The 18284-nt window shown below is 35.1% G+C and overlaps 1 protein-coding gene across 7 annotated transcripts in view; it reads left to right on the top strand.

Moving 5' to 3' along the window:
• The first annotated feature begins 1737 nt into the window (after positions 1–1737).
• TENM3 (teneurin transmembrane protein 3) overlaps positions 1738–18284 on the top strand; it is an 844329-nt gene continuing 827782 nt past the window's right edge. For all 7 annotated transcript variants that reach the window (XM_058420808.1, XM_058420807.1, XM_058420806.1 and 4 more), the window contains exon 1: positions 1738–1777. The gene's annotated coding sequence lies outside the window, so the exon portion shown is untranslated. The remainder of the gene's footprint in view (positions 1778–18284) is intronic.

Here is an 18284-nt window from a genome sequence, read left to right as displayed (position 1 = left end):
GCATTCCTCAGTCTTAGCTTGCGTCTCTCAAGATTTCCCACAGTTAACTCCCACCTGGTACATAGTTTGTGTTCTGTATCAGATCTGTGTCTTCCAACCTAAATCGTGCACTGTCATAGTTCAGGTAAAACTTTCTGCAATGACACTTATCACCTGAAATTGTTTTCTTACTTCATCTCTTATCAGAAGACTAAAATTGGTAGTCAGGAACTTAAAAAAAAACCCACCAAAACAAAAAGAAAATAAATATAAAACCCTAAACAAACCCCAAAGCGAAACTCTTGCAAACATGGGAACATGCTCTTGCTTATTTTTCTCAAAACCAAGGAAAATCTCAAGAATGAAAAACAAAAATATTAAATAATAAATAAAATAGCTTAAATTTTGCTTTCTTCACCAAAAAAAAAAAAAAAAGTGGAGCACATACGGAATTATAGTTACTTGTTATTCATAGTAAGAAATTGAAAAAAAGAATATTACTTTTTTTAAAAGATGATCAGGTGCCTCTACTTTTTGCTTCAGGGCCTGTGTTGTGGATGTGATGGAGCCTTATATATTTCTGAAGTTTCATGGCATTTAATGGATGAAGTTGTTCTCAAATGAAATGAATGATACTTTCCAAAATGACTTTCCAATGCCATAAATATATAACAGTTGGAATAATAATACTGCTTGAGTTATGTAACTTTTCATTTATGGACTATTGAAGTATGTTGAAGTACATAGACCTTTATTTTTGTGAAATTATGCTTAGATTCTACAGGAATGTACTTTAAAAAGTCATGGTCAAACAGTAAGTTATTTTGATCCCTAACAGAAGTGGGAATATATGATGAATGCAATTTTAGTAAAATATTTCTAACTAGGCCTTTTAAAGAGATTTATGTAAAGCGGACAATGTTTGCCCTTTCTAGAACTGATACACTGCAGTTTAAATCATTAATATTTTTCTTTTGTAATTGCACCTTTTCATTTTTCCTTTAAAAGTGGAGCAAAATCCACATTCACCTTGAGTGTAGAACTGAATCTTTCTATTACATATTCCCTGCCTGGATGTCACACTAAGGCCACTTAAGTCACTTCAGCACCAGTCAGAGATGTTCAGAAACACTTCCTCTGAGTGCTTTAATTGTTCATCAAGCCCTAACCCTTTGAACATTGCTTTAAGGCATATTGGCTCTGCTCTTGAGTCACTGAAGCAAAATTGGAGCATCTGGATGCAGTGTCAAAATAGCCGAGGGAGCTGCAGTGCAGCACCCAAGTGGATAATCTCGACACAGAATACAAACACTGCATTAGTGATTGCCGGAAGGCTACAGTTCATCTTCCTCTGAAATACAATACAAGAAAAGTTAAAGGATGATACTTTTTTCTTTGTATCTTCTGTTGTGTGAACAAAGAATCAAGCTGTGTTTTGATGTTTTGTCAAGTGTTTGGCAGCATTTTCAATCCTTGTTTGCCCTACTAATCCACTGATTTTTCTTTTCTTTGGACAAAGCAATGAATGTTTTTTACAGTTGTATTGGATATGTTAGTGCAAAAGAAGGAATCCAGTTGATGATGTTGCCTTTGAATCAAAGTATTGAATCAAAGTAGAGGAAGAATAAGTATGATAATGTTTTAGTTGCCTACTAGTACTGTGACATCTAATTATACTCTCTTTACTTGTACATAATTTTTTTATAATTCTGTGACCTATGTGAAATAATATTTCTTTTGCTTTGTTTGCTTTCACAGATGGCCGCAAAATTACATTCCATTGATTGAAAAGAGCATTGTAAGTAACTCTCTTTTTTCCCCTGTTGAATTAGACATCACATTTCATTTTCTAAACCCACTAAAATTTTATCTTACGGATAAAACTACGTTCTTCCTTGAAAACTGGTGAACAATTAATACTCTGTGAGAGCCCGTGAAACATCTGCATGCTGCTACAGATACAATTCCCAAGCCAGATTTCTTTTGCCAACGGCAAGAATAGTTTATGTAAGGCTTAGGCCAACAGGTCAAGAAATATAAATGCAGAAGCATGCTAAACATACCACCTGACATCAGGCTTTGCTTGGAACATGGTTGATCTGTAGAGTGCACACCAGAATGAATACTGGAGTGCAAAACTGGGGCACAGCAGCATATACAGTCTGTTTCCTGACTTCCTCTTTTTCTGACCGTGCAGCTAGGATTTTATTCATGTGTGTGTATAAGTGAAACTAAATACAAACAGAAGCATAAGACTGATTTGAAGATTTACTAGTTTTATTTGATTTAGATAGTGCATCCAGATTTCATTATTGATATATATGTGCATAGAAGTTGCACATACTGTAAAAGAATTTGTTCAGTGATACTAAAAAAAACCCACCTCTGCTAAACACTCTGTTTCACACTACTATTTGAACTATTCACGCTACCCTTCCAAAAACATTAACAGAATATATTCCATTTGGAACATGTCAAGTAAATGGGTAACACTTTTTCTAGCATGTCTAGCTATCATTAATTTCATTAGTATTCATTGTAATTACACTCATCATAATGAATTCATTTAGTATTAATGGGAATATTATACAACTTTTTAGACAATCCATTATAATTCAGCAATAATTAATGTACATATTAAATGAAGTGTTACTACTTATTGCTATGATAAAGCCATGTTGCTTCATTTGAAAAGCTTTAGAGGAAGTTACATTTAATCTCATTGGTATTCCAATTGTTGCCAGGAGATATTCTTCAATGGCAAAGGGCAATTCTCCTTGGGAGACTTGTTAACTTTTCAGAGAGATTCCATGTTTGCACTTGCCTACTGATTCGCTTATAAGATACTAGCATTTGAAGGAAGATACTTCATGGACATGATAATTCAAAAACCTCATTGAACTAAATGAGTGAAAAAGAATAAAAAAATTCTGACATTTCAGTAATCCATTTCAGTATCCAATTAAAGATGCCCAAGTTTATAAGTGAAGTCCTGTAGTACTTCTACTCTCCAAGAGTAATCCAAAACTGAGAAGCAAGTATTTTAAATGTAACACACATCAACAGGAGTAGGTGCCTCAAAGGCATCTGTGCCCGCTTCAGGAAGCTGCCTAAAAGTAATGACTAGGGAACCATAACAAAATAAGAATGCCTATATTGGATTAGAGTAAGAATTGAACAGCATCCTGTCTATGGGCAGTGATTATAAATATATGCCTGGGGAAGGGTAAGAGCTAAAACTAGATTCCCCAGCCTCCAGCAGTTTCAGCTGTGTATCACTTTACATTTATTTGCAGGGCATTTATTCTGCCATTGTTTTGCTTTGCCACTCAGGCTTGTGAGTACAGAATTTCTGGAATTCTATGCTGTCTTTCTTTATTCTGGCTAACCATAATAACTCCAATCAGGAACATTTCTCAACAACCCTCATCCCTCTTCCCAGACTATTTATGACTGTTGAACAGCACAGGCCCTAGAAAAACTCTTTGAAAAAGTCTGCCAGCAACATCTCTCAATTTCAGGAACTAGATCTTTGCTTCTAACTCTCTATTACTTTCCTTTTAAAGTCTCAATTATACATGCCTGCCTTCTTACCTGCTTACTTTTTAAGATGGCCTTTGTTGAGAAACTCTAGGAAAAACCTTCTGCAAGTCCAATGTCAACTCCTACTGAGCAACTCTAGGCAACCAAATCACTCACACTCATGTGACTGTTGAATGATAAAAAGTGCTTCTGTAGGTCTACAAAGTAATAATTTCCTTTACAAAAGCCATCTTCACTTGTCCAAAATATAGCACATTTATCAAATGTCCAACTTGAGTTTTGTATTACAGTTTATACTAACTTAACCAATACGGACTTCAGTATATTTAAATCTGACAAAAGACACTTTTGTTTATATCTGCTTTTAAACTTTCCATGCACTGTATATCTTCTCGTTCTCAATAAGTTTGCATTGTTGGGTGAGAGATAAATGCACCCTCGCTAGTCAATAAAACGTATCATTTGTGAATTTCTCGTAACTGTTTTGTGAATATTGTCTTTCTAATAATTTGTTACTATTCACTTTCTCGTCACTTCCTTTCTCCTTCAAACGGATGTTCCCACTGAGAGTTATTAGGATACATTATTACACAGCAAGCGATCTTCACCTGTAGTTTTAAAAAATATGTCAGGCATGCTAATACTAAGAATTCAGCTGATCTATGAACTTCTGACTTTGTTTCTGCTGATATGTTTGACCTTGGGCTTAACCCATGCACATCTTTATGGTTCCCCTTCCTATTGAATTTTACTAATCACATGTAGGCTGGGTATTTTATTTATTATTTCACACTAAAATTAATTCAATTTTGCAATAGAGTAGTGCATCAGTAAAACAAATCTTATAGTTATGAAATCATTGCCCGTATGAGAGAGAGAATTAGAACTCTCATTCTATTTGGAACTATTTGGAACCACCCTAGATTTTTTTAAAAAGTTCTTTTATTACTTCAGAAAAATAAAAATATTAAAACAAATAGTTTCTCAATTGATGTATTAATAAGGAATTCAATCTCTTTAGTTAAAACAGACCAGCACAGTCACTGCAAGCACTGCCACTTGTTGAACTCAGCAGTTGCCACTTGTGAAATGCTAATGAAACTTTAGTCCTCTTTCCGTATGACAATCTTTTCTGTCTTTCCAGTGTTGAAGTATCCTTCTCCCTTTCTCAGGCAAAATCCATTCATCCAGTAGCTAGCTTCCTGCTTCTGTATAAAGGAGACTGCAGGATTAAACTTTAAATTGTTCAAATCAGGCCTAATTATGGTCAGATACATAATGTTAAAGTTAACGTGTTGAGAGTTTGGTTTACTCATGTGCACCAGATAAGCCTGTTCTCGGTACTACTTTTGCTATTGTTGTATACCTTCCAGGTTTCAGTGTCATCAAGCTCTTTTCTGTTTAGATATGACCCCAGGCTCTGTGGAAGTCTATTATTTCTTTCTTACAGGCTAGAAGTAGTCTTGTATGAAGTAATAATCGAAAGTATTTAGCTCCAGTTACTATTAGGGATCTATGACCCTCTTTGCAGAGATACTGAACTCCAGTGGTTGAAATGAAAGGGAGGTGTTGACTTAGGATTGTTGTATATATACCATTGCTAACAGAGCTGGTCAATGTTTTCTTAAATATTTAAACCTTTCATTCTGGTTTTGCTAAATAGATGGTACGCTATTTAAAACACTATTTTGTCTTTTCTTGTAGGGATGAATTCTCTTTCTGACTATCTTGAGAGGCGGCAAAAATTAAAGTTTCAATGACAAAGCAAACAACATTTGAATTTTTTGTTGAAAAAATGCCAGCCTTTAGAAACAATTCAATTGCACACATATTTTGGGGGCATTCTCTATGTGGTTTGTACTAATGCTTATTTGGTGGCACAAATGGAAGTGCAATCTAGGCTCAGTCCTACGTTTCTGGTGTGAACTAGCTGAGACATATAATGAGAAGGCTTTTCTTTTTAATCTTATGTGTTAATCTGTATTTTTTCAGGCAGTAATGCTCTCTTTTATTTTTTTAAGAGATACATGGTATTTGCTCATCTTGTTTCTGTACATTTGCAAATTGGATGTCACTCTAGCATTTGTTCAATTGGTGCATTATTCTTTCAACTTTTGTGACCTTTTAAGTCCTTTGTTCATATTCAGTTTTTCTTACCATGACTGATACTGATGTTTCCCTTTCTAAGTACCTTCATGGTGGCTGTTCTGGAGCTGTCTTTGCGGGAAATGGGATTAATTCAGTGAAGATTGGTCTCTCACTGGTACATCTGGTTCTTCTTTTACAATAGAAAGGTGGAGAAATGCCTGTGTGTGAATACTCATGAAGAGTTTTCTCATGGAAATATATTAATTCAGCTCTTAATCCAAACAAAATATCTTTAAACTGTGGTAGTCTTGAATCAATTTAATTGAAAGGAATTCTAAGGAATCAAGTTCTGACTGGGATCCCAGCGAGGATCAGATTGCAAGTTGCATGTTGTGTGCCCAGTGCTTGAGCATTCTTAGGAATTGTGTCCTACTGCTTTCACTTAAGCTTTGCTTTTCAAGATTAGGACCTATCTCAGTAAAAGAATTAAAAAATAAGTGCCTAAAGACACACTTTCTAAGAGATACGCAATATTGCATACTTCAGCCCAGAGTGCTTTTTTTTAGTATTGTTTAAGCTCTCAGAAAAATAGTATTTGCAGTGAGAACCTTTAATAACTTACCACGTTTGTTGGCAGGCACTGATTTAATGCTAATGTGACAGCTAAGATTTTAGTGAGAGACCCTTTTATTTCTCTAAGAGAAGTGTTACACATTCTGAGAACCAGACAGATTTTTCTGGCCAGTGTCTCCTCACATTTGTGCCAGTAGGGATTTGCTGACTACCCAAATTATCTTTCACAGGATAGCACATGTCTGTCTTATATAGAAATGTTTATCATCCTTTTTGACACTTGTCTAAATAGTCATACTTTTTTTTAAAGAAATGAAACAGACTTTGTTGTTGTTAGTAAATGGCTATGTAATGTTCCTCCCAAAACTGCCAGACATAAAATGCAAGACATCAATTTAGGATGAGCTTGCATTCTAGCAAATCTAGTTACATTTCTCACAAAATACGTTTACAATTGGCTATAGACACTTCTCTGGAAAAATAAAAAAAAGTAAAAATACAATATTATAATCTCTATTATAATCTCATTTAGAATGTTAGAAGTGCTGGCATATTAAAGTAAGCTCCATTGTATTTCAACAAAAACTGTATGAAAAGTGTGTTTATTTGTCTTTTGTAGTGAGGCCTATTTCTGTATCTATACATATAAATTATATTATTTAACCATACCTGTGGTCAGAGAGTAACTGTTATCCTTTCACACCAGATCTCTACTTTTTATATAGTTCATACTAATAAACATTTTCAGATCTGAAACTTTTATCCTTTTTAATTTATATCTAATTTTTAAATGAATAATTGAACCTTTTTTTATGCCTTTGCCATTTCTTTAATTTGTGTTTTAGTAGTTTCATATGGTGAGAATTGTATTAAAGGAAATCCCAATGTAGAATCTGAATGGAAGAAAGTGGAAAAAATAGAAATATAGAAATACACTACAACTAGGTTTCTTTATTGAACAAGATATGCAGCTTTGCTTGGTTTGTATGCTCCAAAGGTCATGCATTTTGTTCAAAGCAGAATTTACTAGCAGTAATTTATGGGGTTTGGGGGCAAAATTCTAAAATCTTCTCTATTTTCCACACTAGCCTTTAAATGTCTTAATTGAGTAAAGTGAACTTCTGGACCTCTTTTATTATACATTCACCAAATATATTAATGTATTTCTATTAAAAGTGATCAGTTCATTTTCATATTGAGATGTCAGAAGTCAGTTTTAGGGCCACAGAAGTACTGAAGCATAGAATAAAGACTGCACAATTAGGTAATTGTAAAGCAGGTATGTTTTATTTCCAGCTAGGACGCACGGGGCGGGGGGATATCTCCTCCAAACCACGTGCACCTGGTCAAGGCAAGGTCCAGGTTTAAATACACATTGATCCCAAAAACCCACACCTCCCCACCCGCCCATTTCTCGCCTTCTCTCGCTTCCTATTCTAATTAGCTGTCACGCCTCCTGGTCCTGATGTGGGGTCTTGGGAGGAAGGCCGATGTCTTGTTCAGGTTGATCTTCACTTCTGGTCAGGTGCGGTGAATGTTTGGCTGTTTTTCACGTCACCTTGCTCTTGCCAAAGATTAGGAGCTTGATTTTGCTGGACTCAAGCCTCAAAGTTCTGCTTTATCAATCTTTGACAAATACCTAGGTCCCGCTTTGCTGAGTTTCAACATTATACATCTTAACTATATGACTTCTACTTAGTAACCACCTAACAACCAAGCTTAATAGCTAATCTTCTATTTGTTCTCAGTACAAGCTTTTTCTTTACTTTTACAAAATCACTAAGAGCTGCTTCTAAAATCCTGTATTTTTATATTCATAAACATCCTCTGTATCAGTATATGGAACATTATAGTTAAATATCCCTGTATATTTACAGGTAGAGCAATTTATTGTTATGAATCCATTTATACTTCCAAAGTTCTTGCACCTATAAGAGATGCAGAGTAAATTTCCCATTTGAATGAAAACTGAGATTTTGAATTCCTGTTTTATTTCACCTTAAAATGACTTTTCAGTTAGGCAGTGATTTGTGCATGACTCTTATAATTTTGCAGTGTTAGGTTTTTCAGAAAAAGTAAAAAACTTTCTGGTTTACTATTTGAGTCAAAGTAGACAGACTATTCCTACTGTTTTCACCAACATAATCTGTATGTTATCTTTTAATTCTTCAGTGCAGGGTCTGAAGTCAATACTTTATCTGTGATAATTGTGAATCAAAACCACCATGTTTCCTGTGTTTAACAACTCTGCCAATTTTTCTATTTTGAAATTTTAAGCATTGTTCATTGAGCTAAACATATTCGACAGAGGTGATGGTGGAAGTAATCCATTGATCTGGGAATGACTATGGTTCTTCCCTGTTTTTTTCTTATGTTTCTCATCTGGAGAGACTGTGACGGCAAATGTTTCATTTGGTATCAAATTCCCCCATTATTAAACTCTTACAACAGTACTCACCAAATTCCCCCATTACTAAGTTATTATAACACTACTAATTCAAACCTCAGGTCATTATGAAAGTGTTACTTTTACCTTGATGAGATAAGGTATCCTGAGCTATGGATACAGTAAAATTCCTGTTGGTATTACAGCTTGCTTCTATTGTCTGAAAGGCATTTTTTTACACTCTTATCTAGTATTCTGATTTGGAAATTAAAAGATATAACAGAATTTTTAATCCATGAAACAAATTCAGTGACTACAAGTATAACCTAGAAAATACCACCTGCTTCCTCAGGTTAGCAGTATTTGTACTTGCTTACTGATTTTGGTTTTAAGTGATGCATTTACATCTGAAACTGTTAGGATTCAGCTAAAACAGATACTTCTGAGACGTCCAATGCATGAGATGCTGCTCTGCCACTCCTCGTTTAATGCATAGTTATGTGTTCAAGCATAGCTCTGTTTTAGAAGCACTGTGGAGTGGAACCTACCCTGTGGAAACACTTGAAAATGCAAAACTACTCAGAGGTTTCAAGCTTGCAGCAGTTATTAGTCTTCAAGCAGCCTCTGTCTCAGACTAGGGTATAAAGCAAGTGGCTGGCAGTACATTATTGTTTTACTTTGAATTCTCCAGCTTTAGCTCATATTTTTTTCTTCTTTAGTATGTTGAGGCATGTATGAGAATTTTGCAGTAAAAAGAAAATGGCATCAAAAAAACTTATTACAGTCAGTTTTGAAAACGTCTAAGGAAACTCATTTCTGATGGACATCATCCTTTCAGGGTTCCCTTGTTGAGACTGCTTTAAACAGTTTCGTTTATATCCTAGCAAACTTGCACACCAATTCACAACATAATTGTATTAGACCCAGAGGTTCACTAGCCAAGATAAGTCCGTGTTCAGAACTATCAAAGGAAAAGTAAAACATTTCAAAGAAAGATTATGGGCTTTATGACAATTTTTTTTCTAGAGACAAAAGCCCAAATACCTCTTTCCAGTTATCTTTGTATTTATAATAGTTCAAATAGGTTTTTTAACTGAAATACATATGCTGAGGACAACCTGGAAATTCCTTAAGAAACATACACATGCAGTTAAAAAATTGAAATAACTTATACCGTTTCCTGTATTGCCCTCTAAGCCAGATTTAAGAAAATAAAATGGGTGAGATTTCATGATCTTCACTGAAATACTTCCTTTTCTTCCAAGAGGCAGGAAATAAACAACTAGGATTAACAGATGAGGGAGTTTCTGTTTTATGTTATTAATGCTGTTTTATTGAATCATTAAAATAAGAGTAGTAAAGCAATAACTGACCACATAATCAACTGAAAACTGACAGCTACTGACTCCTGTCTTCTAAAATTTGACAAATTCAGTGTAATTTCTTTTATAATACAATTACATTAAAACTTATGCAAAATATATGGATAATAAGTCTGATGGAGAAAAAAACTGTTTTCTGCACGATTCTCCCTTTTTTTAATGACTCTAGATTCTGTTCACACTTCTGCTTAGTAATGGTAATAGAAAATACAAATACAATGGGAAACTTAACTTCTTACAATGTTAAATACATATATAGTGGACTTTAGGTTTAAGTTACTTTTCCCTCAGGGAACATTAACCTGCTTCACCTTATTCTTGATAAGTAAAGCTACTTGTGATGAAAGGATGTGAAAAAAACATAAGAACTCAAAGGATGACTTTCTATCCAGTGGGTTGGTTTTGTTTTTTTTTTTCCCGGAAAATACCCAACTATTGTCTGAAATTGTTTTCCTGCATCTTTCTAAAGATAAATTACTATACCACAAATTGCTGTAAACTATGCCCAGAGATAACTAGTTTGTAAAAATTCCTTAAATGTTGCCAGTTCCAAAAAGTATCTTCTAATTGAATATTCTTCACAGTGACATAAACTTTGTTCAAATGTTCCCACTCTGCTATAGCAGCTGAGATATAGTAATGCACATCACTGAGTGTACACCAACACACAGAGTTCATTTTTAATTTTTATTAAGCCCCTTCTCATTTGCCTGCAAGGGTTTACTTGCATATGTTTAACTCAGTATATCAGACCACATTTATATTTAATGCCTAGTTAATTGTGAAGACACCTTGACTTTAATATTGTGCTTTAAAATTAACTCCAGTGAACTGTGACTGAAAATGACTTTATAGATTATTAGGTATAATATGAAAAAATAAGCACTTAAAATATATTATATTGCTTTTACTGCAATGGATTGAAGGATTGTTTAGGAATGAGTGCCAATGTTTGTAAATCTGTTTAAAATTTACATGCACAAACCATGTAGGTGAAAGGGAAAATACCAATACCTCTTATCATCTCACATATATATTGAAGTTTCAATAGAAAGACTGTAAGGAAGTGATGATTTTTTTGCATAAAACTTTCATTGCATGTAAATCTACTTGAGCATCTGCTTTAAGAAGTTTGCAGGCTACATGCTAGAACAACTACTAGGCCCATCTAATCCTCTAGATTCATGTCTTTATAGAGCGATCTCTACAAAGCCTATCACAGCCTATCACTGACTTGAAAGTGTGATGCTCAGCAGGTTTTATTTGACCTTGGTTTTAATTTCCACATTTTTATCTCATGTCCTTTCTTTGTCTTCATCTTCAGCAGTAAAGGTCATTTGCAACAAATCGTTCCTGAGAGCAGTAGCAAATTAATTTTATAAAGCATTGTCAGCAGCAAGTGCTAATCTCTACCACTACCAAACGTTGCAGAGATGCTAGTAGTTCATAATTTCTGATCTAGATAACATCCAAATTTCTACAAAATACATTCCTGGTTTACATTCTTCTTCATACTTTACTCTTTTACCTAAGACCTCAATGTTACAATATTTTTAGTTTTAAACAATTAATTTACACTCCAAACCAAAGCTTAGTAATCTGCATAAATATCGATGCTTGTAAATTGATCACTATCAGTTCCTGATTCAGATGTGATGTGTTAGAGCATATCCAAGGAACAAAAAAATTTGTGAAGGGTATAAAGCATAACTGTGATGAGGAGTGGCTGAGGGAACTGGGATTGTTTAGCTCAGTTTACCATATCATTCCCTACAACAACCTAAACAAAGGTTGTAGTGCGGTAGGAGTTGGTATCTTTTCCTAAGTAACAAGGGATTGGACAAAAAATGGTCTCAAGCTGTCCCATGAAAAGTTTAGATTGGGTACTAGAAAAAGGTTTTTCATCAAAACAGTTTTCAGCCATTCGAACAGGCTGCCCAAGGAAGTGGTGGAGTCACCATCCCTAGAGGTCTATAAAAGATGTGTAGATGGGCTACCTAGGGATATGGTTTAGTTATGAGCTTGGCAGTGCTGGGTTAATGTTTAGATTTGGTGATCTTAGAGGTCTTTTCCAACCTAAATGATTCTATGAATTGCTCATCATGTATCTTACCATAGTGCACACCTTTTATTTTAGTACAGAGGAAACTGATTATACTGAGACATTTTCAGTAAATTTGAGACATAAACTGAAAATGCGGTTAACAGATCTGATGGAAAAGGGAGATATTTAAAATATACTCAGTTGCTTCAGGACAAAATGCTCAGTCTTCCAGGAAAAAAGTTTTACAAATAACAATAACATACATTGTAGTTAGGGGTTACAATTCATAAGGTTTAGTGCCTATATTCTCTTCTACTTAAAACAAAATCTATAAGCCAAGTTCTGCTAACACTGTGTCTTTCTAGTGCACCCGTTAATGACCTCCTGTCCAAATGCTCTTGCTTCTAACTGGATTTGGATGCAGCTGAGGTACAAATCCATCATTTTCTTCCACCAGTGATTCTGGGCCAGCAGAAGAGCCGTATGTCTGTACGACATTAGAGGAGTCCTTTTCAGAGGCAAAGCACATTAAAAAGTTGTCTCTACCGCCATGTGATTATGTGGCACTGGTGTGTTAACTGTAAGTCCAGTCCACAGAACAAGAGTGTAGCTAAACCAATTCATGCTACTACATGCTGCTGTTGTAAATACTGTGCTACTTAAAGAAAATTGATAAGTGAATGCAAGTAGCAATTTAGAAAACAACTACTATGAAAAAGGAGTAAAATCATAGCTCTATTAAAGTAAACAGTGTAACTCCCACTGATTTCATCCCGAAGACTCAACTGCTTGTGAACAGCAGTGGTTTATACTGTCTCAGAATAGTTTCTTTATAGCTCCTTGTGTTGCTGCCATTATTAGAAGCTTTTCTTAATGCTATTTTTTGGAGGGGGGAGGTTGTCTTATTTTGGTTTAAATATACTGAATAGTAAGTACTTTTATTTTCTTCATTTTCAGATATTTGCAAATAGTCTAAAGGAAAAGTATTACCAAAACAATTACATTCAGTTCATATATTCTTTAAGAATTTAGTTGGAATTGAGTCTCAGAGTATTGCTTTTATTTTATCCCCTTACTAATATATATATATATACATATATATGTATATAAAACACTCCAGATTTGTAAAAGTAGTCTTTTTTCCCAATATTTAGCTTTGTCATTATTAAGAAATGTTTTAAAACTAGGGCTACTTCTATACACAGTTAGGGATTTTCAGTTAAAGTTCTTCAGCTAGAACTCTTCCCTGATAGAGGAAAAGCTGCAGTGTTGTCATCTGCAGTGTTCCAAAATCCAAAGGGAAATTGACCAAAAAATTTTTGTCTTTAAAAAATGTCATTGCAGCATAGATGTGTCTGTCTGTGTGTGTACATGTGCTTGTGTGACAGTCAGTGCTGCTGACTCATCTAAATGCATTTAGAACTGTCAATTTTCCTTTGGTTCAAAAGCTCTTCTCCTTAGCCTCCCATGCTTTGCCTAGCATAGTTACTTATCTTCCTAGTTATTCATTCCTATCCCCAAATTCCAAATCAGCGTAGTCTGCTCCACCTCCACGTGACTTCTGCCCTCACCCAGCTCAGCTACTCAGCCTACCATCAGTCTTCATGTCTGCCTCAAGTACATCTAAATTCCCCCTCCCTTCTGTCACTGCCAGGTTTTTTTGTTGCCAGAGTGCTGCACCCGCCTGTCAGCTGAGTTGTCACACTTCCTTTTCCATTTGTTGTCTCTTCATCTGCAAAATGCCTGGGAGTAAGCTGCAATACTGGTCCAGTAAAAAAGATTGAGGTTGGCCTATACTAAACTAACAGGTTTCACAGCTGTAAAATGGAATACGAGAAGTCCAACTGAGTAAGAACAAAGCAATACCGCTTTCTGCACTGGATAAGATGGCAGCTGAATAGCTGGACAGAAAACTTATTCTCAGGCAGGTCTAAAATACTTTAGATTACCTCAGCTTCCTTTGTGACACACTAAAATATTGTAAAAAATAGGATTTCTTCATGGGAGATTTTCTTCTACTGATGTGAATTAATAGGTCAGCTGTGAAGAGCAGAGATTTGCCAAGAAATACTCAAAAATTTCCAGTTTCCACTTTAATTGAAATGTTTGCTACCTAAGGCCACTTTTAATTAATCTGCATGCGCAAAACATCCTTAGTTAGTTCTTCTTGCTTCCCAGTGAGTAGCTCCTGATTTAACTCTATCAAAATATATACTTTGTGTTTTCGGTACACCTAAATTCTTAAAATGCATGATCAACAAAATCAGAAATGCATTGTGTTGTAGTAAAAAGGCTCTGTATGTAATAAAATCACAACTCTTTCATGGGATCTGCAGGAAAAAAGACAGGGCGGTCTGCAACTCTACTTTATAATTTCCAAGCAGGATATAAACTTAAGTCCTGCAGAGTTGTTATATCTCACTTACCTTGCTTATTATAGGGTATTAGAATAGTAGATGGCTCTACCTTCAGACATCCCCTGCAGGAAAATTCTTCTCTTTCCTCTAAAAACTAAATACTTTGAAATTATAGGAAAATAATTCATATTAAGATAGAACTTGGTTTTTGTTGTACCCTAATGTAATATATGGGTTATGTTGCTAGAGCATTTTCAATCATTTGCAGACGCTGCTGTGTTGTGCTTATTGTTGTAGGTGAACTGTTTTTTTGCTGCCCTTGTATAAAAACAGAGAGCATAAAGAGAAATCAGTAGGGAATTCAGACAAATTCTGACTCGGTAACCGATCCTTGCCTCTTTTTGCCTCTTGGAGTAAAGCAATGCATAATAAAGTTCATTCTAGACTTTTACCTTTTATTCTAGTATATGTGAGAATTGGAAAAAAACAGGAGGAATCCTTAAAGAAAGGTAAAATGAAATCTAAAAAAATGAACTAGCAGCACTAATTAAAAAAAAAAATAAAAATCAACAAATCAAACGCAACACACATATAACTGTATAACTATGATAACCAAAACATAGTTATCTCAAACTCTGGTGTGTGTCAGGACTGCTTCAATACATCTGTTTTATTTTGTTTGAAATATTGTGTAAAGAAATGTCTGAGCCTGCAGAGTTTACTTGTTTCTCAGAAGAAAAACTCTGCAGGAGAGAGTTTCCATCCTGTGGAGCTTACAGACTCTGCAGGATCTTTTGCTCAATGACCCTAGTTTATCAACAATTCATTTGTGTGACTGAATCTTATGTCTCCCAGATAAACGAGTTTCAGATCATTAAGGCTGTACTGTCCTTATTAGCAAGAATATATGGTTGGTCAGAGAAATGCCAAAATGCCCTTTTCCAAAACACAGGAAAATAATGATTATAGCATTTTTTTTCTGTTTGCTTTACAACTAACTTATATGATGTTTCTTGTCCAACCTCAAGAATAAATTATTGCCGAGGTTTCCCAATTCTGAATAGATTATGATTTTTTCTAAATTGTCTTTGATAAAGAATTTGCTTTTATGCAATGTGGATTGAATTGGATGTCAAATAAACTTTAATAATATTAAAAAAAAATAAGGATAGCACTAGTATCTATATAGGTGTGCAGTCGTTATGGTTTAGAAATTAAAAAAAAAAAAACAAACCCAACATGTACAAAAAGAGATGTCTTCCATCTAATGTATTGCATGTTTAATGCGTGAAAACTAGAGTCTGGAAAAAAAGTTAGGAAACTAAAAGGAAAGTTTTGTGGCAGAGGAAAAATCCCACCTTTTTCTTTGTTTGTTTTGGGTTTTTTTCACTTTTGCATCCTGTGGAATCTTTAGCAAATATCATAAAGGTATTTTATTTAAAACTGCTAAGATTTAAAATTTGTCTTTGCCCATCTTAAATTAAAAACAGTTAGTAAATTCTAGAAAAGTAGGCTGTATAGAAATCTATTGTGTGAAATATATATTAGAGCCATATATCTCAGAAGAAATAAATGATAAATAGACTTATCATATAGAATATAGAACAGCAGCAGTATTTGAAAATACTCGATTTTCAATGAATGAATGATCTGATGAGTGTGCCAGTGTAACACTCAACATGTATTGTCATAGTAGTTCTGCAGTCAGTTTTACATATTCATTAATATGGAAGCAAATTTATTTCACATTAAGTAACTTTGTGCAGAAATCATGAAACAGACTTTCTTTGATTACTAATGTGTGAATGTAAATTCTGCTATTGACATTTTGTCACATTAGAACTAAATCTAAAAGAGATACTGATTCTGTTCTAAAAAATTGTTTAATTATTGGTACAATGAACACAAATAACCTGCATAAATAATCAGGTTTTTAAGTTCATCTATTCCTATAAAATATTTGGAAGTAGAACGATTATACCATTATAGAAGCAATACAGATATTCTCCAAAAAGATCTCACTGCTACTGATGCACTTTCAGCTTGATTATGCATATACTCTGTTTTCCTTGCTTTAGAAGTTTAGCTTCATCTTAGGTATTCCAAGTTTAGGTATTTTAAGAAATATTCACATTTAAAATGACATATATGAGAATGAAATTATTACAAATAAATAACCCTTTTGCTTCTATTTGTAATGGATGTGCATATCTAGCACAACCAACTTAAACCAAAATGCAAGCCCTCCAAAAATATGGTGTTCTTAGATTAAGAAGAGCAAAGGAGTATAGAAGATAAGACTGTAGTGTAAAATTTCATCCTGTATTTGGAATGATACAGAGAAACAAGTTTTCAGAGATGCAATCTATTGCCCTTAACTAAATGATCATTGCATTTTTCATTGACTGTTATTTTTTTCTTGACTTGCCCTACTAGATGTCATTTACTTTTAATTTGAACAATGTAATAGCAATTAGAACATATGTGCTACTATATTTTCTGAACTTCTTTTTAAAAAAACTCTCATTTATGGCTTTTGCTCACTTTTTTCTTCTCCGTTTCTTGGTATGCACTGCTGCAAATACTGTTTAAATGTCAGTCAGCTTTTGCCCTTACATTCTTCTCTTCCTGTCTTTCATGAAACAAACCCCGGACACAGACTTTAGACTTGCTAGGAATAGCCCCTTAGTATTTCTGTGACACAAAACAAGAGTTAGGGGAGGGTAATAACAGAATTATATTTTGTAATGGAAGAATAATAGTCAGAAAGCAGATTGTCTCCTGACTTTCTGAGCTCAGTTTTTTTCTTTTTTTTCTTTTTTTTTTTTTAATTTGTTCCAAATTAGTTCTAAGTTATGTATGTGCTTTATATGCGTAATGTTGCCCAGCAGATGCATCTCCATTTCCATGCGACATTTTACGCTTCAAGAATGTCAGCTTTCAGTAAAGTGTCATCCTTTGGTGTGCGTGCACTCGTTCATCAGAAATGAAACACTTGGAGGAGGCATGTCAGTTCCTATACATTTCTGCTGAAAGGTAGGAAGCTTCAAGTGGCAACCTGTCTTCTTTCCTGTCAGCTTACATGGCAGCGCTCCCTGGTCAGCCGGAGGGCCCAGCCACCTGACTGCTCACAGCATCCTGACAGGGACTGCCCTGTAGTTGAAGGCCTATGGCTTTCTCCTATTTTTTTTTTTTTTTTTAAGTTAAAGAATTGACTTGTGGTCCACTAAGCCTCCAGATAAAAGTCTTCCAGGCTGTTAGGTGCGCTGAAGATTTAAGATGTCAGTCCTTCTGCCTTGGCCCATCCCCTCAGGGCTCAGAGGCCCGTCCCACCATGGTGCAGGGCCTCCGGAGCCCTCCGCGGCTGCCAGCACGGACTGAATAGCAGGGTCTGCCGCACTCAAGCTCCCCTGGCTGCAGGCACCTGCCTGCAACTGGTCTGGCCTCTCTGCCTGCCCTTCTGGAAAGTTCTCTGTGCCCTGGCCGCAGTGGCAGCCATTTGCAAGTGAGTCACAGCAGGGTTGTAATGAGAGGAAAAAAAAATTATGAGTCTCAACCATATGCCAGACTGCCACCCCATCTATCCTGTATATCCCATAGACAGTCCTGTAACTGTTCATACAGACTGGTTTATCTTTACGTTCCAGAACTTAGTGTATGCTCAGCATAAACTCTGCACTTCCTTCTAGTGGCCAAAACATTAGGAATTGATCGTAAAGATCATACAATTATCAGGGTTGGATAAAACCTCTAAGATCATCAGGCCGAATCATTAACCCAGCCCTGCCATCTTCACCACTAAACCAAGTTTCTAAGCAACACATCTAGATGTTTTCTGAACTCTTCCAGGGACAGTGATTCCACCTGGGCATCCTGTTCCAATTCATGACCACCCTTCTAGTGAACAAACTTTTCCTAATAGCCAATCTGAC

Source organism: Hirundo rustica, chromosome 5, assembly GCF_015227805.2.
Source record: "Hirundo rustica isolate bHirRus1 chromosome 5, bHirRus1.pri.v3, whole genome shotgun sequence".
Classification (NCBI taxonomy): domain Eukaryota; kingdom Metazoa; phylum Chordata; class Aves; order Passeriformes; family Hirundinidae; genus Hirundo; species Hirundo rustica.
The sequence above is the reverse complement of the archived record's forward strand: the minus strand, read 5'-3'. Positions and strand labels throughout refer to the sequence as shown.